This window comes from Piliocolobus tephrosceles, chromosome 1 (assembly GCF_002776525.5).
Source record: "Piliocolobus tephrosceles isolate RC106 chromosome 1, ASM277652v3, whole genome shotgun sequence".
Lineage (NCBI taxonomy): Eukaryota > Metazoa > Chordata > Mammalia > Primates > Cercopithecidae > Piliocolobus > Piliocolobus tephrosceles.
This window is the reverse complement of record NC_045434.1, coordinates 83,734,446-83,762,061: the sequence shown is the minus strand read 5'-3', so window position 1 is coordinate 83,762,061 and position 27,616 is coordinate 83,734,446.

Below are 27,616 nucleotides of genomic sequence, written 5' to 3'. Positions count from 1 at the left end.
CTTCACATAGTGGGCAATAAATGTGTGGAGTTTTTAGAAAAGTTTCTAACAACACAGGGATTGACCTTTCAACTTGACTTCAGGGAGGATACCAATGTCCCCTAATACACACACGCACACACACCACCACCACCACCATCCACTATATCCCTTTGGGGTGGGTCCCTAGTAACAAATAGGGGATGGGGAGGAGGCTGGCCCAACCTTTGCCTAGGTGCCCATGAAGAATCTTGAACCAAGCCCAAGCCCTGACTGCCCAGGAGCAAGCCGGCCTTAAATGGCATTCATCGATGTCACAGCCACTTGTAACAAGAGCTCTTTCCTGGGTACTTAAAATGACACCAGGAAGCTTTTCTGGAAGAAAAAACTGTCCAGTGGCAAATGAAACACATCGATGGCTATCTTCGTAATTTGGAGCCTCTCAAACGGAAAACCATTTTTTTTCTCTCTCTCTCCCTGGCAGGGCGGCCCACGGAGGCTTCCTTCTCCAAGGCCAGCAGCAAGACGGCTTCACCTCTCTATTTTGATTAGGGCTCCCGCGACTCTAAGGACTCGCCCCCGACATCAGAGCCCCTCTCAGACCTTGTGGGCCCGCAAGGCAAGGTCCAGATTACTTCCTTTCTTTTTCCAGAAGCTAAGGTGCTGAGACACAGTGGAAATTTTGATTGCATTTTCCACACCTTTCAGTTCATCTCATCCCTAAGAAGGTGCTATGGATTATTTCAACGGTGTCAGATGGGAAATAAATTTTCCTGCAAGCAAAAGGCCACAAACACCAGGGCTTGGGGGTGGGGTGGAGGGAGAGGAGAGGAGAGGGAAAGGAGAAATTCGATGCTGACATATTGCAGGCTAAAGAAACATCGTTTGCTCTTTTCCTGCCCTAAGAATAAAAGCTCCCTGATAGGGCTGCGCTCCTCTTCCCTATTAAGGAGATGTGGTTTGGGCTAGAGGAACTACTGTTCCCAATAAACAGGTGGGCAGCCCGGCTTTCCCTTTCTTTTCCTTTGGAAGTCATATTCGCTGTTGTTTGTGGCCCTAGAAATCCTCCCTACCACAGATTACACTTTGTTTGAATTAACAAAGCCTCATGGGGGTTATTGCTGTTTTTAGGGCCCAGCCCCTTATTTGGCTTTGGAAAAGGACACTTCCCTGCTGATTCACAGCACTCCTATTATACTGGGCACATGGAGGAGAGAAGGACATGAGGAGGCTGTGGACCAGAGGACAAAAGACTCAAACAATAACACAAAGGCATGAGATGAGTATGTGTGTGATGATCTCTGTTCTTGTGTGATTAAGCACAGCAGTTTGTGTGAATATAGTTGGCTACCGTTTTGATGAGAAGGGGCTTTTGGAGCCTGTTTATCCCATTAGATGTCACTAATACAAAAAGAGACATGGTGGTAATAATGGGAAACTTTGTGGTCAGATAAACTTGGGTTCAACTGTTGGCCCCCCCACCTATTGGCTGTGTGCCCCATCATTTAACCTCTTTGAACCGCAGTTTCTTCAGTTGCAAAATCAGACTAAGAACATGATAGGAGACCGGACGCAGTGGCTCATGCCTATAATGCCAGTGCTTTGGAAGGCCAAGTCAGGAGGATGACTTGAGACTAGGAGTTTGAGACCAGCCTGGGCAACACAGAAAGACCCTGTCTCTACAAAAAATAAAAATAAAAATAAATTAGCTGGGTGTGGTGGCACATACTTGTAGTCCCGGCTACTTGGGAGGTGGAGGCAGGAGGATTGCTTGAGCCTGGGAGTTTGAGGTTTCAGTGAGCTGTGATCACACCACTGTTCTCCATCCTCAGTGACAGAGTAAGACCCTATCTCAAAAAGCAACAACAGCAACAACAACAACAACAAAAACCTCACTATGGGTGGTAGATGGCTAATGGAACATGGCAGTGTGGAGAGGGGTCACTACGGAGAGGCTGGCTTGGTAGTCAGTAGGAGGCCTCTCAGGGCCACTGTTAACTTGGCAGATTTGTCGCAGGTTGGGTTTAGTCATGCAGGCTGAGGAATCTGATGTCACACACGATGAGGGTGACCACTTTTTCAGGGTCCAATTAACATTAACCTGGCTCACAGAGACTGATGTATAAACCAAAGTGCCCAGTTACTGATTCAAAGCAAGAAACCCAGTCACTCAGAGGACCAGAGTCTCCCTTCCCCTGTCAGGGCATTCCAAGTCAATGGGTGAGTATGTGGGAAGCTTGGCTAATGAACAAGGGAAACTGATTAAATTGATTAAATAAATGGTCTATTATCTGCTTACTCCCGGGATTCTCCTGTTCCTCACACCACAGTTGCACCAAGGGGCTTGCTTTTCTGAGAATGTGCCACATTATCTATTATGCACGTTTGTTGGGTCCCCCCACCCAGCATTCTTTCCTCTCCTAACAAACAATGCTCAACTTTTTCTCCTGGCATCATACACACACACACCATGAGCTTCAGGGACACTGATTTCACTCCCAGCTCCTGCTCCAGGGTGGCAAGGAAGGAAGAAAGGAAGGAAGGACACAAGGAAGGAAGGAAGGAAGGAAGGAAGAAAGGAAGGGAGGGAGAGAAGGGTCCATTACAAACTCCATGCCTCAGGTAAACCACCAATCAGGGCAGATATGTGACTTCATTTGACCCAGTCAGTGTGGCTCTCAGGGATCTTACTGGAACTATGGGGAGAGTGCTCTGTCTTCCTTCGACCTGTGCAGCATATGGATTTTCTTCTGAAACAGCTGCAGCCAATTTGCCTCAGTGAGGAAAGCTGAGGATGACACTGACACACAGAGGAAGGCCAAGCCCAGAAAATCATAAAATAGGTCTGAAGTCCTGATCAAGCCATGCCTGAAACCTGCATGATTCCTCTGGAAACATGGTTCTCAATTTGGGGGTGGAGGTAGGTAGATAGTACTACCCCTTGGGGCATTTTGGAAATGTAAGGGGTTTTTTTCTTTGTCAGGTTGACTGGGAATGTTACTGCCATTTAGTCTACAGTCAGGAATGTTAGATGTTCTACAATGTGTGGATTATCCACCATGGCAGAGAACTGTCCACAGTCCTGCAAGACTTGTGTATGTCTTACCCGACATCAGTGTTGGTGCGCACACTGCAGCAGGAACTGGAATCAAAGTCTGGTAGGCAGAATCATGGCTCCCAGAAATGTCCACGTTCTTACCCAGAATCTGTGAATGGTACCTTTCCATGGCAATGGGGACTTTGCGCAGATGTGACTAAGGATCTTGAGATGCAGACATTGTCCTGGATTATCCACTTGGGCCTGATGTAATCACAGCACTCCTCAAAGAAGGGACACAGGAGAAATCAGAGTCAGAGGAGAAAGTGATATGGTGACAGCAACAGAGATTGGAGTGATGTAATTTGAAGATGGAGGAAGGGGACACAAGCCAAGAAATGCAGACAGCCACTAGAAGTTGAACAAGGTAAGAAATGGGCCTCTCTCCTCAGAGCCTCCATGAGAAACCAGCCTTGGCGACACCTTGACTTTAGCACAGAAACTGGATTTGGACTTCTGACCTCTAGAACTGTCTGGGAATAAATCTGTGTTGTTTTAAGCCACTAAACTTGTAATTTGTTTTAGCAACCACAGGAAACTAATACAAAGTTATGCCTGAAAGGACTCAAGGCAGCTGGTTTTGTTTTGTTTTAATGGGAGACGTGTTTATGGGGATGGTTTCCCACTCATCTTGAGGCAGAGTGCGTCCAGTGTTGCTTCCTCCTGAAGGATCAGGCTTCTGGAAGTCTTGCTTCTCCTCCTGTGGGCTGGCGGAGGATAATGGAGAAGCCAACACACAAAACTACTGTTTGTACATGGCTAACAAGTGTGGTGATTTTTTTTTTGTTTTGTTTTGAGACGGAGTCTCGCTCTGCCGCCCAGGCTGGAGTGCAGTGGCCGGATCTCAGCTCACTGCAAGCTCTGCCTCCCGGGTTTACACCATTCTCCTGCCTCGGCCTCTGGAGTAGCTGGGACTACAGGCGCCCGCCACCTCGCCTGGCTAGTTTTTTGTATTTTTTTTTTAGTAGAGACGGGGTTTCACCGTGTTAGCAGGGATGGTCTCTATCTCCAGACCTCGTGATCCGCCGGCCTTGGCCTCCCAAAGTGCTGGGATTACAGGCTTGAGCCACCGCGCCCAGCCCCCAAGTGTGGTGATTTTATAGCATCCTGGGCATTTCACATCATGGAGTGGGAACTGGGGCTCCGCAGCAGGCACTTCATTTGTTTCCTCTTCTCCTCTTCTGGAAAGGGATGCAGGCGATCTTTTGCAAGGGGCATGTTTTTGTGGGTGGATCATCACCGCCAGAAAGGCAGCTGATCCATTTGATTGCCATAATTAACTGAGGCTAGCCCCTGGCTCTGTTTTACATATAGACCCAGAGTGCTTTTTTCACAAATATAGACCATGTTTTCCACGGAAGATGGGGCTTTACTTTATTCCAAACTTTACCAACAGTCATTCCCATTCCATCAGAAAATCACATGAACTATGACCAAGGCTACTTGGGATCCACCTCCCTGTATTGGCCTGCACTTGTCACAGTCATGCTTATGAGGATTCTGAGTATGGATGTGAACCTCTCACCCCTTATGTTGTCTTCTGGAGTAGCTGTACCCAAACATTTACATATTAAAATACACATCATTTTGTTACAAATATGGTCCTTTCCTTCTTCTTCTGTGACCTCTATGACCTAGTTAGGCCCTCATATTGCTTCTTTTTCTTTTTCTTTGTGGAAAATATGGATGCATGTAGGTTATGTTATGCACTAATTCCATTTCAGGAGATACAAACTATTTTTTAGAGAAAAGGGACTTTAGGTCAGATAGGGCTGATAATTACAGCTCTCAGTTGTGGGTGTTGCTATGTGCACCTGCTATCTGAGTAACTATGTCTCCTCTGGTGACCGTACTCGCCTCTAGGGCTGGCGTGATGAGCCCATGCAGTAAGTCCTGCCAGTCCCCACTCCCTTGTCTATAACAGATGCCATCAGTTCAGTACAGCACCATTTTTCATTGCAACGGGATTTAGTCTAAAATTTCTTCTCATCGGAATGTTAGAAGCAGCTACCACCCATAGACAGGAGTTAGTACAGGAGATCACTTCCCTGTGAATCCAGAACAGGCAGATCCTTTTGCCTCAACATCCTTCTCTCCTGCCCCAGGGCCATTGCAGGCTTAGCTTGTACCTCTGCTCCTCACCCCCTTCATGAGGCGGGTGACAGGAGCCCCTTCTCCCTGTGCTTGCCTCTATAGTTGCATGCATCTCACAGTTTGAAAAGGGGCTGTTTTTAGTTTTTATTTTTATTTCTTGAGACAGAGTCTTGCTCTGTCACCCAGGCTGGAGTGCAGTAGCACAATCATAGCTCACTGCATCCTTGACCTCCTTGGTTCAAGTGATCCTCCCAACTCAGCCTCCTGAGTTGGGACTATAAGTGTGCTACCACCACACCCAGCTAATTTTTAATTTTTTGTAAAAATGGGCACTATGTTGGCTTGGCTGGTCTCAAATTCCTGGCCTCAAGCGGCTCTTCCACCTTGGTCTCCCGAAGTGCTGAGATTATAGGTGGGAGCCACTGTGCCTGGCTAAACGTGACTGTTTATTTCTCTCCCCTGCCAAATGCAAACTTTTTGAGCGCAGAAGCTGTGATACATTCCCTGATTTGAACTCAGCGCCTGGTAGGGAGTAGGAGCTCCGTAAATCTTTGATAAAATCAGGCAGGCAGGTGGACTCAACCAACATGTGCCATCCAGTTCTCTAGCCCCTGTTCCCTACCAAGATTTATTGATTCCCTTCTGACCTTCTGACGGTGATTTTTCATTGAGCTGTGCTCATCTAATCGAGTCGGTCCATTTATACTGCTCTTAAGGGCCTGAGAGTGAACACATGTCATTCTTGGTTACCCAGCTGCCAAGAACCCCTCCTGGACAGGACAGGTGGGAGGAAAGACACTCCTTCCCTTCTGTGGGTAGAGGAAGTGTGTCACTCAGGACTTTAAATCTGGAGGGAGGGACAGTAGGATGCAGAGCTAGTTAGAGACAATTAGTAGCAGCTGCAGAGGGACCTGCAGTCTAGTGGTGTGGGGGATGTGTCCAGGGCCACAGAATCCAGTAGGACAGAGGTGAGCACATCCTGGGACAGGGGAGCAGGAATGAATGTGCGGTCGTGATGACAGCAGCAGTGGCCTATGCAGGTGGCTCCTGAGAGGAGGTCTTGTCTAGCCCATGTCTAATTTGGATCTGTTTGAGCCTGGTTCCCCAGCTCCTTGTCAATTACATGAGTTCCCAAATACCTTTCCAATCAATCTCTGCCCTCACTCCTGTCCCCGATTCCTGCTCCTTTCCCTACAGCACCCTTCATCTCATTTCACCCACTAAATCTTCATCCTCACTGCCCCATCCCTGAATGGAATCTACCTGGCTCCCCACCCCGCCCCCAACATACATCAGATCAGTGCCCAGATCTGAGCAGTCACTGGGTCCCAGTACTCCATCTTTGTAGCTGCACCAGGAGGCTTCCCTCATTTCCCAGCAAGGGAGCAAGGGAAGCTGCCCAGCTTCGGGGAGAGCAGGATTGGGATTTCCCTTTTGGCCTTCCGACCCATGAAATCTAGAGAAGCTTTTGGAGTAAGACTTATGTTCATTTTTTATAGGTACATATGTTTCAGTTTTATTGTCCAAAACCGTATTTAAAGAGGAATTATTTTCCAAGTTTAAAAAGGAGCCCAATCAGCTCTCCTAGCCAATGAGCCCACATGGCCAGAGAAGCAGCTTTGATTTCTTCTTGCTCTGCCCAAGGGCCTACCTGGATCATGAAAGAGCAACATTAATCTTAAATGACTCCTTGCTTTGTTATCCTGGGAAGGGCTCCAAACTCAGTGAAATCCTCCTGCCACAATAACAACAACAATGACCAGGAACGTGCAATGAGCATTTGCCCAGCACTCAGCTCAGCCTCCCACACATCGCAGAGATGATTTAATTTGCTGTCACAACAATTCCATGCGCTTGGCACAGTCATGCCCTGTCTGTCAACAGGGAAATGGAGGTACTGAGGGACTTTCCCAAGGTCATGTAGCTGGCAGCGGCAGTCTTGGATGCTAACCCCTAAAGGAAGAAAAAAACAAGGGAAAAGAAGTTGGGAAGAATAAGGGAAATGTTATAGACTGGCAGAGTAACAACTACTGGAAAAAAATTTGGGATTGCCTAACAATCCTGATTTAGAATCTGGAGCAAACAGGCCATGCAAAAATTGCGTTCCAAACAAAGTACATTTTATGATAATAATTTTTAAAATACTGTGAGTTTTTTAATATAATGACTGGGTGACTGAATAGAACTATCAGTCGTCCTTCCTCCAAAACAATAAGCAAACGTTCTCTTATGAAAAGGGGACTGCAATAACTTTTTTTTTCTTCTTTTTGAGACAGGGTCTCACTCTGTCGTCCAGGCTGAAGTGCAGTGGTGCAATCTCAGTTCACTGCAACCTCTGCCCCCTGGCCTCAAGTGATCCTCCCTGCTCAGCCTCCCGAGTAGTGGGGCCTACAGGCATGCAGTATCCTACCCAGCTAATTTTTGTATTTTTTTTTTTTTTTTTGTAGAGGCAGGGTTTGGCCATGTTGCTCAGGCTCGTCTCAAATTCCTGGACTCAAGTGATCTGCCAGCCTCTGCCTCCCAAAGTGCTGGGATTACAGGCATGAGCCACTGCGCCTAGCCTGCAATAACAATTTAACACAAACACACTATTCTGGAAAAGCACACACAATGTTTCAAAATCCTACTGGAGCTTCAGTGATGATGGAGTTAGATTATGATAAGAGCAGAGGAAGAACCATATTAACAGAGGATTTGGTTTGGAGGCCTCCCAGGCAGAGCTCAAGGTTGCTGAGCTTCAGGTTGCCATGGAGCACAACTCTTAGACAGTGCTCTATTCCACCCTGGGCCTGTGCTTTGGAGGGTTCTGTATATTAAACATATGCACACCAAAATGCACATGTCAAATAACGCACAGAAGGCTTGGTCACTGGTATTTGGTGCTCAATGCTGGCACAGCCCAACTTGTAGCCCTAAAACATCTGTTCTATTAACTAACACTATTCAGGCCCCAGAGAAATGCTTCTCCATATCTCTTGCCCTATATTTTCCAAACAAAAAAATGACTGTGTCTGAAAGCCATGGTTTGTGGGTTGTATCACTGTCCAAACTGGGCTGGACACTGTTTTTGGGGTGCAGGGAGATCTGAGTTGTGGAAGAAGTTAGATGAAAGACAAATCAGTTAACAAGTTCTTATTCTCAATGTGAATGCAATGGATTCTTGTACAATGAAGCACCATTCACCAGTACTGTCAAACATCCATTTTCTTACTTCTCCTTGGATTCCCATGTGTGGCTCCAGAGGCCCTCCCTAGTGCAGTACTTGCCACTGCTGCACATGTCAGGCTTGGATTGTTCTTCAGTATTAAATATCACTCTTCAATGTGTACATACTGTCAATTCTCATTATTCGAGGTAGTTATGTTCTAAAAAAAAGTCACCAAGAACACTGAATTAGCAAATACTGAACCATTGCTCCTAGAGGAAATACAGGGCTAGGTTCCTGTGAGCCTCTGGTCACATTTCATCAACTAATCAATACATAACCTCACTTTATGTATGTTTCTGTTTTAAAATATATATTATTATATTGTATATTTTAAAACAGGTAGAAGAGAGGAATTTCAATATTCTCACCACAAATAAATGATAAATGTTTGAAGTGCTGGGTTTGCTATTTAGCCTGACATGACAATTACACAATGTATATATGTATTGAAACATCACATTATGCCCCATAAATACATACAATTATGTGTCAATTAAAAATGAAATAGGCCAGGTACAGTGGCTCACACTTGTAATCCCAACACTTTAGGAGGCTGAGGTGGGAGGAATGCTCAAGGCCAGGAGTTTGAGAGCAGGCTGGGCAACATAAAGATACCCTGTCTCTACAAAAAAAAAAGATTTTTAATTAGCCAGGCTTGGTGGTGTCCACCTGTAGTTGCAGCTTCTCTGGAGTCTAAGGCAGGAGGATCACTTGAGCCCAGGAGGTCAAGGCTGCAGTGAGCCATGATCACGTCACTGCATGCCAGCCTGGGGGACAGAGGAAGACCTTATCTTTAAAAAATAAATAAAATAAAACTTAAAACAAATAAATTATATATATATATATATATATATATGTATTCAATTCATTAACAGTGAGTTCACAGCCAATAGTACTGTAACTCATGTCTGAATGAAGCGTACCTAACACCTGTATTCTCTCAGTAAAGCACATGAAAGCCTCTTGCACTTAATGACGCTAGATAGCTCTCCAGCACCACATTTGGGAGTCATTTCAAAGAGCGAGTCACCGAAAAAATGCAAAAATTCAAAAATCATGACATTAAATAGACTAAGGAAAGGACACTTTACGTAGGAGAGCTGAAGCAGGAAGGCAGAGTGCCACCTTGTTTGACCTCAGCTTGGGAAAGTTGGGTAGGGTGACACCTTTTTCACTGCTCTGCCCATGCCAGTAAATGACCTCCAAAGCACTGAGTATTGATCATGAGGTGGCAAAGAAATTTTAGCAGGGAAGATAATTTGTAAATATGGAATCTGTGAATACTGAGGATCAACAGTGTGTGGATCTAGATGCAACTTGTGTGAAATGATACCAAATTTTTATATTACACTAACTAGTTGGGATTGGAACACTAAAATTTTAAATAGTTTTTTTAAAAAAATTTTTTGAGATGGAGTCTCGCTCTGTCACTCAGGCTGGAGTGCAGTGGCACCATCTAGGCTCACTGCAAGCTCCGCCTCCTGGGTTCATGCCATTCTCCTGCCTCAGCCTCCCAGGTAGCTGGGACTGCAGGCACACGCCACCACACCCAGTAATTTTCTTTTTTATTTTTAGTAGAGACGGGGTTTCACCATGTTAGCCAGGATGGTCTCGATCTCCTGACCTCGTGATCTGCCTGCCTTGGCCTCCCAAAGTGCTGGGATTACATGTGTGAGCCACTGCGCCTAGCCCAAAAAGCTTTTTTTTCTAATTTATTTTTTATTTTTAAACTTTTATTATTATACTTTAAGTTCTAGGGTACATGTGCACAATGTGTAGATTTGTTACATATGTATACATGTGCCATATTGGTGTGCTGCACCCATTAAATCGTCATTTACATTAGGTATATCTCCTAATGATATCCCTACCCGCCCCCACAATAGGACCCGGTGTGTGATGATCCCCTTCTTGTGTCCAAGTGATCTCATTGTTCAATTCCCACCTATAAGTGAGAACACGCGGTATTTGGTTTTCCGTTCTTGCGATAGTTTGCTGAGAATGAGGGTTTCCAGCTGCATCCATGTCTCTACAAAGGACACGAACTCATCCTTTTTTATGGCTGCATAGTATTTCATGGTGCATATGTGCCACATTTTCTTAATCCAGTCTGTCACTGATGGACGTTTGGGTTGATTCCAAGTCTTTGCTATTGTGAATAGTGCCGCAATAAACATACGTGTGCATGTGTCTTTATAGCAGCATGACTTATAATCCTTTGGGTATATCCCCAGTAATGGGATGGCTGGGTCAAATGGTATTTCTAGTTCTAGATCCTTGAGGAATCGCCACACTGTTTTCCACAGTGGTTGAACTAGTGTACAGTTCCACCAACAGTGTAAAAGTGTTCTTATTTCTCCACATCCTCTCCAGCACCTGTTGTTTCCTGATTTTTTAATGATTGCCATTCTAACTGGTGTGAGATGGTATCTCATTGTGGTTTTGATTTGCAGTTCTCTGATGGCGGGTGATGATGAGCATTTTTTCATGTGTTTGTTGGCTGTATGAATGTCTTATTTTGAGAAGTGTCTGTTCATATCCTTTGCCCACTTTTTGACGGGGTTTTTTTTTTCTTGTAAATTTGGTTGAGTTCTTTATAGGTTCTGGATATTAGCCCTTTGTCAGATGAGTAGATTGCAAAAATTTTCTCCCATTCTGTAGGTTGCCTGTTCACTCTGATGGTAGTTTCTTTTGCTGTGCAGAAGCTCTTTATTTAATTAGATCCCATTTATCAATTTTGGCTTTTGTTGCCATTGCTTTTGGTGTTTTAGACATGAAGTCCTTGCCCATACCTATGTCCTGAATGGTATTACCTAGGTTTTCTTCTAGGGTTTTTATGGTTTTAGGTCTAACATTTAAGTCTCTAATCCATCTTGAATTAATTTTCGTATAAGGAGTAAGGAAAGGATCCAGTTTCAGCTTTCTACTTATGGCTAGCCAATTTTCCCAGCACCATTTATTAAATAGGGAATTCTTTCCCCATTTCTTGTTTTTGTCAGGTTTGTCAAAGATGGCTGTAGATGTGTGGCATTATTTCTGAGGGCTCTGTTCCGTTCCATTGGCCTGTATCTCTGTTTTGGTACCAGTACCATGCTGTTTTGGTTATTGTAGCCTTGCAGTATAGTTTGAAGTCAGCTAGCATGATGCCTCCAGCTTTGTTCTTTTGGTTTAGGATTGTCTTGGCAATGCGGGGTCTTTTTTTGGTTCCATATGAACTTTAAAGCAGTTTTTTCCAATTCTGTGAAGAAACTCATTGGTAGTTTAATGGGGATGGCATTGAATCTATAAATTACCTTGGGCAGTATGGCCATTTTCACAATATTGATTCTTCCTATCCATGAGCATGGTATGTTCTTCCATTTGTTTCTGTCCTCTTTGATTTCACTGAGCAGTGGTTTGTAGTTCTCCTTGAAGAGGTCCTTTACATCCCTTGTAAGTTGGATTCCTAGGTATTTTATTCTCTTTGAAGCTATTGTGAATGGGAGTTCATTCATGATTTGGCTCCCTGTTTGTCTGTTACTGGTGTATAAGGATGCTTGTGATTTTTGCACACTGATTTTGTATCCTCAGACTTTGCTGAAGTTGCTTATCAGTTTAAGGAGATTTTGGGCTGAGACAATGAGGTTTTCTAAATATACAATCATGTCATCTGCAAACAGGGACAATTTGACTTCTTCTTTACCTAACTGAATACCCTTTATTTCTTTCTCTTGCCTGATTGCCCTGACCAGAACTTCCAACACTATGTTGAATAGGAGTGGTGAGAGAGGGCATCCCTGTCTTGTGTCAGTTTTTAAAGGGAATTTTTCCAGTTTTTGCCCATTCAGTATATTGGCTGTGGGTTTGTCATAAATAGCTCTTATTATTTTGAGATACGTTCCATCAATACCAAATTTATTGAGAATTTTTAGCATGAAAGGTTGTTGAATTTTGTCAAAGAACTTTTCTGCATCTATTGAGATAATCATGTGGTTTTTGTCTTTGGTTCTGTTTATATGCTGGATTACATTTATTGATTTGCATATGTTGAAGCAGACTTGCATCCCAAGGATGAAGCCCACTTGATCATGATGGATAAGCTTTTTGATGTGCTGCTGGATTCGGTTTATCAGTATTTTATTGAGGATTTTTGCATCGATGTTCATCAGGGATATTGGTCTAAAGTTCTCTTTTTTTGTTGTGTCTCTGCCAGGCTTTGGTATCAGGATGATGTTGACCTCGTAAAATGAGTTAGGGAGGATTACCTCTTTTTCTATTGATTGGAATAGTTTCAGAAGGAATGATACCAACTCCTCCTTGTACCTCTGGTAGAATTCAGCTGTGAATCTGTCTGGTCCTGGACTTTTTTTGGTTGGTAGGCTATGAATTATTGCCTCAATTTCAGAGCCTGCTATTGGTCTATTCAGGGATTCAACTTCTTCCTGGTTTAGCCTTGGGATAGTGTAAGTGTCCAGGAAATTATCCATTTCTTCTAGGTTTTCTAGTTTATTTGCATAGAAGTGTTTATAGTATTCTCTGATGGTAGTTTGTATTTCTGTGGGGTCAGTGGTGATATCCCCTTTATCATTTTTTATTGCATCTATTTGATTCTTCTCTCTTTTCTTCTTTATTAGTCTTGCTAGTGGTCTATCAATTTTGTTGATCTTTTCAAAAAACTAGATCCTGGATTCATAGATTTTTTTGGAGGGTTTTTTGTGTTTCTATCTCCCTCAGTTCTGCTCTGATCTTAGTTATTTCTTGCCTTCTGCTAGCTGTTGAATGTGTTTGCTCTTGCTTCTGTAGTTCTTTTAATTGTGATGTTAGGGTGTCAACTTTAGATCTTTCCTGCTTTCTCTCGTGGGCATTTAGTGCTATAAATTTCCCTCTACACACTGCTTTAAATGTGTCCCAGAGATTCTGATATGTTGTATCTTTGATCTCATTGCTTTCAAAGAACATCTTTATTTCTGCTTTCATTTCGTTATGTACCCTGTAGTCATTCAGGAGCAGGCTGTTCAGTTGCCGTGTAGTTGAGCAGTTTTGATTGAGTTTCTTAGTCCTGAGTTCTAGTTTGATTGCACTGTGGTCTGAGAAACAGTTTGTTATAATTTCTGTTCTTGTACGTTTGCTGAGGAGTGCTTTACTTCCAACTATGTGGTCAATTTTGGAATAAGTGCAATGTGGTGCTGAGAAGAATGTATATTCTGTTGATTTGGGGTGGAGAGTTCTGTAGCTGCCTATTAGGTCTGCTTGATGCAGAGTTGAGTTCAATTCCTGGATATCCTTGTGAACTTTCCGTCTCATTGATCTGTCTAATGTTGACAGTGGGGTGTTAAAGTCTCCCATTATTATTGTATGGGAGTCTAAGTCTGTTTGTAAGTCTCTAAGGACTTGCTTTATGAATCTGGGTGCTCCTGTATTGGGTGCATCTATATTTAGGACAGTTAGCTCTTCCTGATGAATTGATCCCTTTACCATTATGTAATGGCCTTCTTTGTTTCTTTTGATCTTTGATGGTTTAAAGTCTGTTTTATCAGAGACTAGGATTGCAACCCCTGCTTTTTTTTTTGTTTTCCATTTGCTTGGTAGATCTTCCTCCATCCCTTTATTTTGAGCCTATCTGTGTCTCTGCATGTGGGATGGGTCTCCTGAATACAGCAAACTGATGGGTCTTGACTCTTTATCCAATTTGCCAGTCTGTGTCTTTTAATTGGACCATTTAGTCCATTTACATTTAAGGTTAATATTGTTATGTGTGAACTTGATCCTGTCATTATTATATTAGCTGGTTATTTTGCTCTCTAGTTGATGCAGTTTCTTCCTAGCATCGATGGACTTTACATTTTGACATGTTTTTGCAATGGCTGGTACCTGCTGTTCCTTTCCATGTTTAGTGCTTCCTTCAGGATCTCTTGTAGGGCAGGCCTGGTGGTGATAAAATCTCTAAGCATTTGCTTGTCTGTAAAGGATTTTATTTCTCCTTCACTTATGAAACTTAGTTTGGCTGCATATGAATATCTGGGTTGAAAATTCTTTTCTTTAAGAATGTTGAATATGGGTCCCCACTCTCTTCTGGCTTGTAGAGTTTCTGCCGAGAGATCTGCTGTTAGTCTGATGGGCTTCCCTTTGTGTGTAACCCGACTTTTCTCTCTGGCTGCCCTTAACATTTTTCTTTTATTTCAAATTTGGTGAATTTGACAATTATGTGTCTTGGAGTAGCTCTTCTTGAGGAGTATCTTTGTGGCATTCTCTGTATTTCCTGAATTTGAATATTGGCCTGCCTTACTAGGTTGGGGAAGTTCTCCCAGATGATATCCTGCAGTGTTTTCCAACTTGGTTCCATTTTCCCCATCACTTTCAGGCACAGCAATCAGATATAGATTTGGTCTTTTCACGTAATCCCATATTTCTTGGAGGCTTTGTTCATTTCTTTTTACTCTTTTTTCTCTACACTTCTAGCTTCATTTCATTCATTTGATCTTCAATCGATGATACTCTTTCTTCCAGTTGATTGAGTCAGTTACTGAAGCTTGTGCATTTGTCACATAGTTCTCGTGTTATGGTTTTCATCTCTATGAGTTCTTTTAAGGTCTTCTCTGCATTGATTATTCTAGTTATCAATTCATCCATTCTTTTTTCAAGGTTTTTAGTTTCTTTGCACTGGTTATGTAGTTCCTCCTTTAGCTCTGAGAAGTTTGATCAACTGAAGCCTTCTTCTCTCAACTCGTCAAAGTCATTCTCTTTGTTCTGTTGCTGGTGATGAGCTGCCTTCCTTTGGAGGGGGAGATGCACTCTGATTTTTTGAATTTCCAGCTTTTCTGCACTGCTTTTTCCCCGTCTTTGTGGTTTTATCTGCCTTTGGTCTTTGATGATGGTGATGTACTGATGGAGTTTTGGTGTGGGTGTCCTTTCTGTTTGTTAGTTTTCCTTCTAACAGTCAGGACCCTCGGCTGTAGTTCTGTTGGAGTTTGCTTGAGGTCCACTCCAGATCCTGTTTGCCTGGGTATCCACAGTGGAGGCTGCAGAAGATAGAATATTGCTGAACAACGAGTGTTGCTGTCTGATTCTTGCTCTGGAAGCTTCGTCTCAGGGGTGTACTCTGCCATGGGAGGTGTGAGATGTCAGTCTGCATCTCAGTTGAAAATGCAGGAATCACCTGTCTTCTGTGTTGCTCACGCTGGGAGCTGGAGGCTGGAGCTGTTCCTATTTGGCCATCTTGGGCATGCCCCCCCTGACATCCCAAATAGCTTTTTTTAAATAAAAAGATATAATAAGATTTAATTACGTTTTCAATTAAAAAATGAAAAATTTCATGTTTTTTGAATAATTTTGGTCTAAAATGTTCATATTCACTAGTTATAACATAATTTGGCTTTTACTTTTAATAGAGAAACTTAAATATTTTAGAAGAAATTCAAAAGCATTTAATTTTTTACATTTCTTTATATTTTTGTGAAAATATATTAAAATTTTGTGCACTTTGAATGTATTTGCCCCTTTTTTTTTTGAGACAGAGTTTTGTTCTCGTTGCCCAGGCTAGAGTACAATGGTGCGATCATGGCTGACCGCAACCTCTGCCTCCTGGGTTCAAGTGATTCTCCTGCCTCAGCCTCCTCAATAGGTGGGATTACAGGTATATGCCACTATACCTGGCTAATTTTGTACTTTTGGTAGAGATGGGGTTTCTCCGTGTTGGTCAGGCTGGGCTTGAACTCCTGACCTCCGGTGATTCGCCTGCCTTGGCCTCCCAAAGTGCTGGGATTAGAGGTGTGAGTCACCATGCCCAGCTATATTTGCCTTTTTTAAAAAACTCTAATCTCATGACAGATTATGCTTTCATTATTTAATTGTTTATATCATTGCTGTAAAGGAAAAGAAAATTAAGTGAATACTTTATTACAATAATATAATTAATAATGTTGCTAAAATCAAGGCAAGAAAATTAATTTTATGGAGCAAAGGCTGTGATAACATATGAATTATGTACGTCTTTATTTTGTTACTCAGTTAGATCTTGCCAGCCCGTCAGCAGACCAAACATGTCCTATAAATCATAAAATTGAGGCCTGGCATGAGGCTCACGCCTATAATCCCAGCACTTTGGGAGGCCAAGCTCAGGGGATTGTTTGAGCTCAGGGATTCGAAACCAGCCTGGCCAACATAGTGAAACCCCTTAAAATACAAAACTTATCCGAGCATGGTGGCATGTGCCTGTAGTCCCAGCTACTTGGGAGACTGAGGGAGGAGAATCACTTGAGCCTGGGAGGCAGAGGTTGCAGTGAACTGAGATCATGCTATTGCACTGCAGCCAGGGTGACACAGCGAGACTCTGTCTCAAAAAAATAAAAATAAAAATAAAAAAATAAATAGAACAATAAAATTCAGATCTCTTTAATAGTTTGTTGACTTGCAGTCATATAAAAGAGCTTTATACATTTTTAAAATTTTTGTTGTTACAAAGATAACTGTATCAAGGTAGACGATAAAACATGTTTTATTTAATTTGTTGTTGTTGTTTTGAGATAGAGTCTTGCTCTGTCGCCCAGGTTGTAGTGCAGTGGTGTGATCTCAACTCATTGCAACCTTCTCCTTTCAGGTTCAAGAGATTCTCTATCCTCAGCCTTCCAAGTAGCTGGGATTACAGGCGCCTGCCACTATGCCCGGCTAATTTTTTTGTATTTTTGGTAGAGATGGGGTTTCATCATGTTGGCCAGGCTGGTCTCAAACTCCTGACCTCAAGTGATCCGCCCGCCTTGGCCTCCCAAAATGCTGGGATTATAGGTGTGAGCCACTGCACTGGGCTACTTAACAGTTTATTGGCTTGATATATTACCTCTTCACATTTAGACACATGGTATGTGGAGTTCCATTCATGTCCTTGCGCTGGAACCCATCCACATCTTGGTGGATCTGCCTCTGTGAAGATTGAGGGTATAGGCAGTATTCTGGGGTTGTATCCCAGAAAATCAGCAGCCCAGCTTAGCAGATATTCTGATATTCTGATTAGGTCTAGCCCCAAATTGCAGAAAAACAGATGGTAACAGCATCAAATCAGTTAGAAATTCTCCAATAATAGTGCTAAACATTGTCAAAGGGTTGGAAAAGGCCACCCTAGCAGACTGGTGGCTGGAAGTGGAGAGATTCAGAAAATGCACAGTGGCTGTGACAACCACTGCAGTGAGAGAATCCTTGAGAAGCTGATGGGCTCAGAGGGCCACTTATTCTGATGAACAGAACATGAAATCAACTCATTTTGCTGTCCTACTCTGGAGGAAATGCAGCGGACCTCTGCAATGGGTCTGCATCCAGCTCCCCGGCACCAGGGCCCATCCTGAGCATGGAGAGTTCCAGGCAACAGAAGCTGGGTCTGTCCTGAGGCTTCCACCTCTGATTATCCCCAAACCAAAGATTCTCTAGAGCATATTTATAGGAAGCTGAAGGTAAAACGTGGAGCCCACCTGCTCAGGTGAATGACATCACCTCCAAGTATTGAAGTTGGGTCCTTCAATCAGATTTAAGATTTATTTATGGCCGGGCACAGTGGCTCATGGCTGTAATCCCAGCACTGTGGGAGGCCAAAGCGGGCAGATCACTTGAGGCCAGGAGTTCGAGGGCAACCTGGTCAACATGGTGAAACCCCATCTCTACTAAAAATACAAAAATTAGCTGGGCATGGTGGCACACGCCTGTAATGGCAGCTACTCGAGAAGCTGAGGCAGGAGAATTGCTTGAGCCCGGGAGGTGGAGGTTGCAGTGAGCCGAGATCAGTTGCAGAGTGCCAGGGCACTCCAGCCTAGGCAACGGAGTGAGACTCTGTCTCAAAAAACAAACAAAGACTTATTTATAATTGTTTATTAATCATTCAGCATATGCAAAGTCTCAGGGGACTCAGAAAGTGATCTGGGTTCTACTTCCAGTTTCTAGTTTGTGTACTAACCGTGGGACCTTGGACAATTCCTTTCACCTTTACAGGCCTCTGTTTCCTCATCTTGAAAACAAAAGCACAGTCTTAGATCATTTGTAGGGTCCCTCTTGCTGTGCAACTCTATGGTTTATCTGCCAGAGGGATTCCTTCTGTGTGTCTTGGACTACGTCCAGTATCAGGATTGCTTACTCCAAAAGGCAGTTGCTCCTTTGTTTGCTGGCCTCCGGGGAAACCCAGACATTTTATGATGTCCCTGCTACAGGGGTGGCAGGGAGTGCCTGGTGGCAGGTGCCCTCTGCCTCCAACCTATGTCATTGGCATTGGCCCAGCCTCTTTGGTGGAGGTCATCCCACCCTTGTTATGTGGTCAGACATGCTACCTTCAGGGAAGTAGTCACAAGACAATAGTTCCCTTTGACAGAGAGAAGTCCTTTCAACCATGGTAGACAGCCCTTGAACTCTATCATGGGGTTCAGTGGTTAGCTTCTTTAAATCACGGCTTACTTTCATTAACTTAGTCAATAAATATTTAATGAGGGACAATAATATCTACCTCATCGTATTACTGTGACGAGTAAACTAGTTCATATACAACTTTGAATGGTGCCTGACACGTAATAAATTCCAATAAATGTTCGCTATGGAGTACCTACTGCATGCTGGGCACATGCTAGGTGCTGGAATGCCAGAGGAGCAAGACCAGCTCCTGGAGGAGCTCACAGAGGCAAGATGGATGTGCCTACAAGAATGTGCTATGAGAAGAAATACAACACAAGAAGAATCCAAAGCCACAGGTGTGCAAGTGAGGGAGCTACTGATTTTTGGGGGGAGGAGAAAACAATGGAGTGTGAGGAGGACATCTGTCACTTCCCCATACCCAACATCACAGCCCTGCCTTTTTCACGTAGAATCCATCTTTCTTATGGGGGATCCATTCCATGGAGTCAGGTAGGACTGATCCCAGAGGAGGGCAGGTGGCCCAAAGTTGGCCATCAGGGTATTCTGTCTTTCTGCTGACAGTCACTGGCTCAGGGATGCACATGGGGCAAATGCTGGGGCAATCCGCAAGCTCCTGGGGACATTCACCAAACCTATTAGAGAAGCGTTCACTCTCTGTTTGTCTGGGATCATGAGACTTAAGGATAACACACATCTGGAGCTCCCAGTGTGACTAACTTTAACTTTGGGTGGAGGAAAACCAAATCTAAGTCAGAGGAGAAACTGGAGAGAAGGAGAGAGAGAGGCCATGACACTCTGAACCTGGGTCCTGTTGTGCCTGAAGCTACAACCACTCCCAGTTACATGAGTCAATAAAGTACCATTTTGCCCACTGTATTAGATTTCTGGCATTTGCAACCAGCAGCCTTGGCTAATACTACAGAAAGTTGTTTTATTAGTTTGTTATTTTTTTGTTTGTTTGTTTGTTTTTGTTTTGTTTTAAACACAGAAAGTTTTAAAGAAGATAGGTTGTGAGCTAGAGTTTGAAGAACATGCTCATCAGTCAAAAAAGTTCTATATTAATCTTTGGGATTCAGGAACAAATAATAATTCCCAGGATTTCTTGGGATGTCTCAAAACTTATAAATTTTTCTGTATTTTTATACTACTATTATGCTGGGTATAGTGGCTCATGCCTCTAATCCCAGCAGTTTGGGAGGCTGAGGTGGGAGGAGTTCAAGACCAGCCTGTGCAACATAGTGAGACCTTGTCTCTACTAAAAGTCAAAAAATTTGCCAAGTGTAGTGATGTGCACCCATAGTCCCAGCTACTCAGGAGGCTGAGGTGGGAGGATCACTTGAGCCCAGGAGATCCAGGCTGCAGTGAGCTATGATTTCATCACTATAATTTCTTTAGCCTGGGCGGCAGTGCAAGATCCTATCTCAAAACAAAACAAAAAACCCCCAACGATTTACATGTTTTTAAATGATAACAGAGTGACCATAATAAGAAATAATGAGGCTGGGCTTGGTGCCTCACACCTGTAATCCCAGCACTTTGGGAGGCCAAGGCGGGCAGATCACCTGAGGTTAGGAATTCGAGACCAGCCTAGCCAACATGGTGAAACTCTGTCTCTAGTAAAAATACAAAAAAATTAGCCGGGTGTGGTGGCGCACGTCTGTAATCCCAGCTACTTGGGAGACTGAGGCAGGAAGAATCGCTTGAACCTGGGAGGTGAAGGCTGCAGTGAACAGAGATCGCGCCACTGCACTCCAACCTGGGCGACGAGAGTAAAACAAGTAAAACTCCGTCTCAAAAAAAAAAAAAAGAAACAATGAATCATGTTCCTGTGTCAGGGTTATCATAAATGTTTCAAAAGTTTTCTGTTTAAAAAAAGTATAATAGATGTATAATTATTGTTATGAGAAAATGTATGGTGCTTATAGATTATTTCAGTAACATAAAAATAATCTCTACGTGATAAAGACATTTGATAACAGAAAACTAAAAGAGAAGACTAACACAAAATAAACACCAAATAAAAGTCATTAAAAGTTGAAAGATACTTTCACAAATACTAAAACATTATTCTCAAAAGGAGATATTTAAACACAGCATTAATTGCCCTACACAATAATCTTGATCTTTGTTTCATGAGGAATACTGTAGTGGGAGAAAAATGCCTTTCATTTTATGTTGACACAGGTTGAATTAAGAGTGCACGTCTGAAAGCATCTTCCAGCTGGGCATTAAGGTACAAGTTGCTTCCTCTAAGCTCGTTTCCTATTTAATGATGAAACTGTGGTCTCCTTGCCCTGATTTTGGTTTTGCCCTGGAGTTGATAATAGGTGTTGCTAGTTCCGACTTTAGACTGTTCCTGATTTCATGTCTGAGTGTCCCATGCCCATCTTATCTTCTCTTTAGGTTTCCTCCTTGCTGGGGTTGAGCTGGACACCCTGTGGGTTCAGCAAGGCCCGCACACTCCACCTCATGGGAAGGCCGGCATCTCTCGGCCCCAGCAGGCTCCCGGGGTCTCCAGGCAGCTGTCAGCTGCACAGCGCTGCTCACTGCTGGGCCTTCCGAGTCTTGCCCTCTGTCCAGCCCTCCCCCAGAAACCCACACACACACAGTACTGGGCTCCTCTTCCCGGCAGCTTCTCCTCTCCAGTTCCCTGTCCCCACAAATTTCAGTGACTTCAGCAGCCTCCATCTTCTCTGAGCTATTCCTTCTCAGCTCAGCGAGACCACATCTCTTCATCTCCTTACTGCGGTCCAGAGAGTGCCCCCAGGGGTGGATGTGGGGTCACCTGTGGGTTTCCCGGCTCTCAAGGATCAGCCCTGTGTTCCTTGGGGTCTAATTCCTGGAAACAGTTGTCTTGTCTGTTTTACCCATTTTTACAGTTCTTTAAAGCAGGTGAGTACCCATTTAACATCAGTCCCTACCACATGGCCAGATATGAAAACTCATCTCTTATTTTTCATTAAAAAAATGTTGTGGGCCGGGCACGGTGGCTCACGCCTGTAATCCCAGGGAGGCTGAGGCAGGTGGATCACCAGAGGTCAGGAGTTAGAGACTAGCCTGGCCAACATGGTGAAACCCCGTCTCTACTAAAAAAAAAAAAAAAAAATACAAAAATTAGCCGGGTGTGATGGCGGGCACCTGCAATCCCAGTTACTCGGGAGGCTGAGTTCAGAGAATCGCTTGAACCCAAGAGAGAGGGTTTGCAGCGAGCTGAGATTGCGCCACTGCACTGCAGCCTGGGTGACAGAGGGAGGCTGTTTCAAATAAAAAGAAAGAAAGAAAATGTCGTGACGATGAGGATATTGTTCAAATTTATAACGTGTATTTTATTTTGAAGTCACGATTCCACTGTTTTCTCTCTTTAATGCCATAATTCTACATTTAAATGGATTCAGTGTTCTCTCTAAGTCTTTCTACAGTGCTCTCTCCATTCTTGAGTTTTTCATGTAATTCATTCTCCTTACAGGTTAGATTTTAAAATAAGTAGGTTTTTTTCTCCCACAAAGCACTCACGGATGTTACATTCCTTGTGGTGTTTTCATGTTTGGGATTGTGCCTTGGCCTTTATCCTGAAATGGCATCTTGTCTGGGTCTCATTTTCTCAGTCACATTTTTTTACAGACAATGTGCTGTTGTCTTCCTTAATTATTCCCCAGCGATGAAAAAAAATTTTTTTTTTTTTTGAGATGGAGTCTCGCTCTGTTGTCGCCCAGGCTGGAGTGCAGTGGCGCGATCTCGGCTCACTACAAGCTCCGCCTCCCAGGTTCAGGCCATTCTCCTGCCTCAGCCTCCCAAGTAGCTGGGACTACAGGCGCCCGCCACCATGCCCTGTTAATTTATTTTTTGTATTTTTAGTAGAGAAGGGGTTTCACCATGTTAGCCAGGATGGCCTCGAGCTACTTGGGAGGCTGAGGCAGGAGGATTCCTTGAGCCTGGGAAGTGGAGGCTGTAGTGAGCTATGATTGAGCCAGTGCACTCCAGCCTGGGCAACAGAGTGAGACCCTATCTCAAAAAATAAAAAAAGGTTAGAATTTTGTTTCCTTTTTTCTTATGAAATACTGATACCTACAAAAAAACATGTAGAACCAATATATCATACATCATCAAAATAAAATGAACACAAATTCATTGCTCCCTTTAGAACTAGAACATTGCCACTGCAGCTCCCTATGTTCCTGCCCAAACCCTCTCCCACCCCAACCCTCAGAGAGAATCATTATCCTGGTTTCTTTGTAGAATTGCCATTAATTTTTTCTTTTTTCTTTTTTGCTTGAGACAGAGTCTCGCTCTGTCGCCCATGATGGAGTGCAGTGGCGTAATCTCGGCTCACTGCAACCTCCACTTCCTGGGTTCAAGTGATTCCCCTGCCTTAGCCTCCAGAGTAGCTGAGATTAAAGGTGCCCACCACCACGCCAGGCTAATTTTTTGTACTTTTAGAAGAGACGGGGTTTTGCTGTGTTGGCCAGGCTGGTCTTGAACTCCTGACCTCAGGTGATCCACCTACCTCGGCTTCCTAGAGTGCTGGGATTACAGGTGTGAGTCACCTCGTCCAACCAATTTTTTCTTAAATAATATATGATTTAATTGTTAAATGTTTAGTTATTTAATTTTTATTGTTTTTAAACACGATAAATGCAGTATGTTCCTAAGATTCAGTCACCTTGATGTATATAGCTGTAGTTCATTTATTTTCGTGCAGTTGAGTATTTTAATTTTACGAATATGCTACAATGCATTTATCCATTCTCCTGTCAATTACAGCTCTTTCCAGTTTTTTCCTATCATGAGCAATGCTGTCATGAACATACCTCTGCTTGTCTCCTAGTATATGCAGCAATAACTTTTGTAGTATATATATACACAGGTAAAATTGCTGGAGCTGTAGGATATGTGCCTGGTCAGCTTTACAAGCTAATGCCAAGTATTCTTCTAGAGTTGTTAAACAAATGAAACTCCCATCACTGGGGCATGAGTTTACCTGGCTGTGCTTTATCTTCACTGTGTTCTGGTCTTGAACGTTGCTGTGAGAAAGGCTGAATCCTCCCTGGGTTTTGCACCCCTGGCATGATTCGCTTTTTCTATTAAGATATTTGAATAATTTTTTTTTTTTTTTTTGAGACAGCGTCTCGCTCTGTCGCCCAAGCGGGAGTGCAGTGCCTAGATCTCAGCTCACTGCAAGCTCCGCCTCCTGGGTTTACGCCATTCTCCTGCCTCAGTCTCCCGAGTAGCTGGGACTACAGGCGCCCGCCACCAAGCCCAGCTAGTTTTTTGTATTTTTTTTGTTTTTAGTAGAGACTGGGTTTCACCGTGTTAGCCAGGATGGTCTCGATCTCCTGACCTTGTGATCCGCCCGTCTCGGTCCCCCAAAGTACTGGGATTACAAGCTTGAGCCACCGCGCCCGGCCCCTTGAATAATTTTTTTATCACCAAAGTTCACTAATTTAATTAGAGCACTTTTTTTCTTGTTTTGTTTTTCTGGTTGAGACAGTGTCTCACTCTGTTGCCCAGGCTGGAGTAAACTGGCATGATCACTGCTCACTTCAGCCTCAATCTTCTGGGCTCAAGCAGTCCTCCCACATCAGCCTGCGGAGTAGCTGGGTCCACAAGTTTGCACCACTATGCCTGGCTAGTTTTTGGATTTTTTGTAGAGATGGGATTTCACCGTGTTGCCCAGGCTGTTCTCAAATTCCTGGGCTCAAGCGATCTGCCCACCTTGGCCTCCCAAAGCACCAGGATTACAGGTATGAGCCACCGTGCCCAGCCTAGAGTACACTTTAGTAGGTAACATGCTGTATTACATTTTTCTTGGAATACAGTCTATTCCGTTTATTTGTATATTCAGTCCTTCATTTCACGGAAGTTCACTTGATTATACATTTGAATACATCTTTTGTTCCATGTGTTGGACTCTCTACTTAAGGAACACCAATTATCCTTATATTCAGTCACGTTTTCCTCTCTTTCATCTCCATTTCTTTATCATTTATATTCACTGTGATTTTCTTAAGCCTTTCCTCTACATCATAATTCAAATTTCAACAGTATTTTGTTTCTTATTTCTGGTTTATATTTTAACTCTATAATAATTCTTCCCTCTATTTGTTTCCCTGTATCTGAAATCTCTCTTTTCATCTCATTTTGATTTTACCGTCTCTTCTTTGAGTTCCTGTTTCACCTAATTCACTTTCTAACTAAGCGGTAGAGCCTGCAGAATTGGGAGGAATTACCTTCATTGCTTGAGTCAGGTTTCCTCTCATTTGGGTTTCTGGTCATTTTCATCATCCATTGCCTTTTCCACCCTGCAGGATGGTTTTACAGTTGCCGTGTTTTTACTTTTCATTTGCTCACGTTTGGGGAATTCCAGCCATTCGTTTTATTTGTTCTGATAGTGTGTGGGTGACTTCTTGACGCTCTTCCTCTTCTATTTGTTTTCTTCTCTCAATTTCATTGGGAGAGTTAGGGAACCAGGTGGGAAGGGCAGGGAAGGCTCGGAGGGCAGAGTGTCAGGGGATAGCATGTCTGGGCTCCGCTCTGTGCACTGCAAGATTTAGGAGACGTGTTGGGATCTACTCCGCCAGGCCAGGTAGTACACACCAGTCCCATTTGCATCAGTGCTGAAATTCAGTTTGTAGCCCTGGAGCCTTCACTGTGGTCAGAATCAGGCCAGTTGTTCACTCCCTCCAGTTTACGCATTTCTCCTCAATAGGCATTTCTGCTGCTTTATTTACAGTCAGAGAAGGAAATGGATAAATAAACCTTTGTGCTTGGCTTCTCTCGGCTTTGCGGATGTTCATGAGAATTGTCAGGACTTTGTTGGTTCTCCACTGCAGCTACAGGGTCCAGGTGAGGAGCCAAGTCCTGTCAGGCTTCTCCACTCTACTCCAGAATCTTGCTTATTTTCATGCTAACAATTTTCAAAGTTTATTGCTTCTTCCCTTATTTGATTGCTGTTGGTGAATTTCTCTTGTTTATTTTTACTTCTCTCTCTCTCTTTTTTTTCAGATGGAGTCTCGCTCTGTCGCCCACGCTGGAGTGCAGTGGTGCGATCTTGGCTCACTGCAACCTCTGCCTCCCGGGTTCAAGCAATTCTCTTGCCTCAGCTGCCCTAGTAGCTGGGATTACAGGCGCATGCCACCATGCCCAGCTAATTTTTGTATTTTCAGTAGAGACAGGATTTCACCATGTTGGCCAGTTCACAAACTCCTAACCTCCAGTGATTCACCATCCTCGGCCTCCCAAAGTGCTGGGATTACAGGCGTGAGCCACTGTGCCCGGCCTTGTTTATTTTTACTTCTTTGGGCTATTTTTGAGGTATTGGCAGACCAAAACTCTGTATTAGTCCATTCTCACACTGCTATAAAGAACTACCTGAGACTGGGTAATCTATAAAGAAAAGAGGTTGAAGTGACTCACAGTTCCACATGCTGTACAGGAGGGATGGTTGGGGAAGCTTCAGGAAACATACAATCATGGCAGAAGATGAAGGAGAAGCAAGTAAGTCTTCTCATGGCTGCAGGAGAGAGAGAGAGAGAGAGCAAAGGGGGAGGTACTACACACTTTCAAACAACCAGATCTCATGAGAACTCTACTACGAGACAGGACATGAGGGATGGTACTAAACCATTAGAAACCTCCCTCATGATCCAATCACCTCCACCGGGCCCCACCTCTGACCTTGGAAATTGTAATTCAACACGAGATTTGGGTGGGGACACAGAGCCAAACCATATCAAACTCTATGAGAAAATTTCAAACTGCCGTCTTAGTTAAGAAGTTCTTTATTTATTGTGTGTTATCTGGCTACTCCACTAGAATGTAAATTTCATGAGGGCAGGGGTCTTGTTGGTTTGTTTTATCCCTGTGTCTCTGGATGCTAAAACAATACTTGGCATATTGTAGGTGCTTGATAAGTATGTGAAGGACCGATGGGTGGATAGATGAAGAAGCAAAGAAATTGATGAGGAAGCTTTCACCATAGTTCAAGCAGGGACAGGGTGGGCCTTAGCAGTGGGGCAGCAGTGGAGAGGAGGGGGTAGCTTTGAGGCACATTGGAAGTTGGAGTAGAATTGAAAGAGGTTGCTAACTCAGGTGGAGTGAGGAGCAATGAGTAAGAAGGAAAGCCAGACTCTTAAGATAAACTAAAGATTCTGGGGTTTGTAGCTTAATGAACAGGTGTTGTGGTTAGGTCCTTCACTGAGAATCGAAACACCAAAGGGGCCAATCATACTGGGTTTAATTTGGACTTGCTGGCTTTGGTAACATTGGGCTGTCTTAAACACAAGGCTGATGTTCAGGAGAGAACAAAGCTGGGCAGTTTGGGGAGGCATCAGCAAAGGTAGAAGTTGAAGCAGTGGAATTAGAAGAGTAGAGAAGAAAAGAGAATGAGGCGGAGAAGTGAGGCATAGATCTGTATTTAAAGTAGGGGAGGGGTCACAGGCAAAGAAATCTGGTTCTGTGAGGCTTCAGGTCCCAGAAAATGTTTTTAGAAATAAATCAAAAAGAGATATGCAGATGCATGTCGCATTTGTGCCCAGTTTAACTTCTGTTTCACCTTCTTCCCCATCCTGCCCTCACCCTCATTACTCCCCCATCAAATATTTCTTTGCAAAGTTGCAAAAATAAGATTCAGATTTATATAATCTCAGAAAGCATAAAGACAACTGCCTTTAGCAGTGGGAATGGTTTACTTCTATTTGCATTCACTGAAGTGCATGGGATGAGTCATGTGAAATTCTGAAAATTCAGCAGAACATACACAGGCGTTTTAATAGCTCAACCAGTAGAGCCAAGGGGGATGGGGACAGACAAGCACCAGCAGGAAATGCTGAGTGTCAAACAGTAGCCCAAAGGAAGAGCCTGGGAAAGTTACCCTCTGT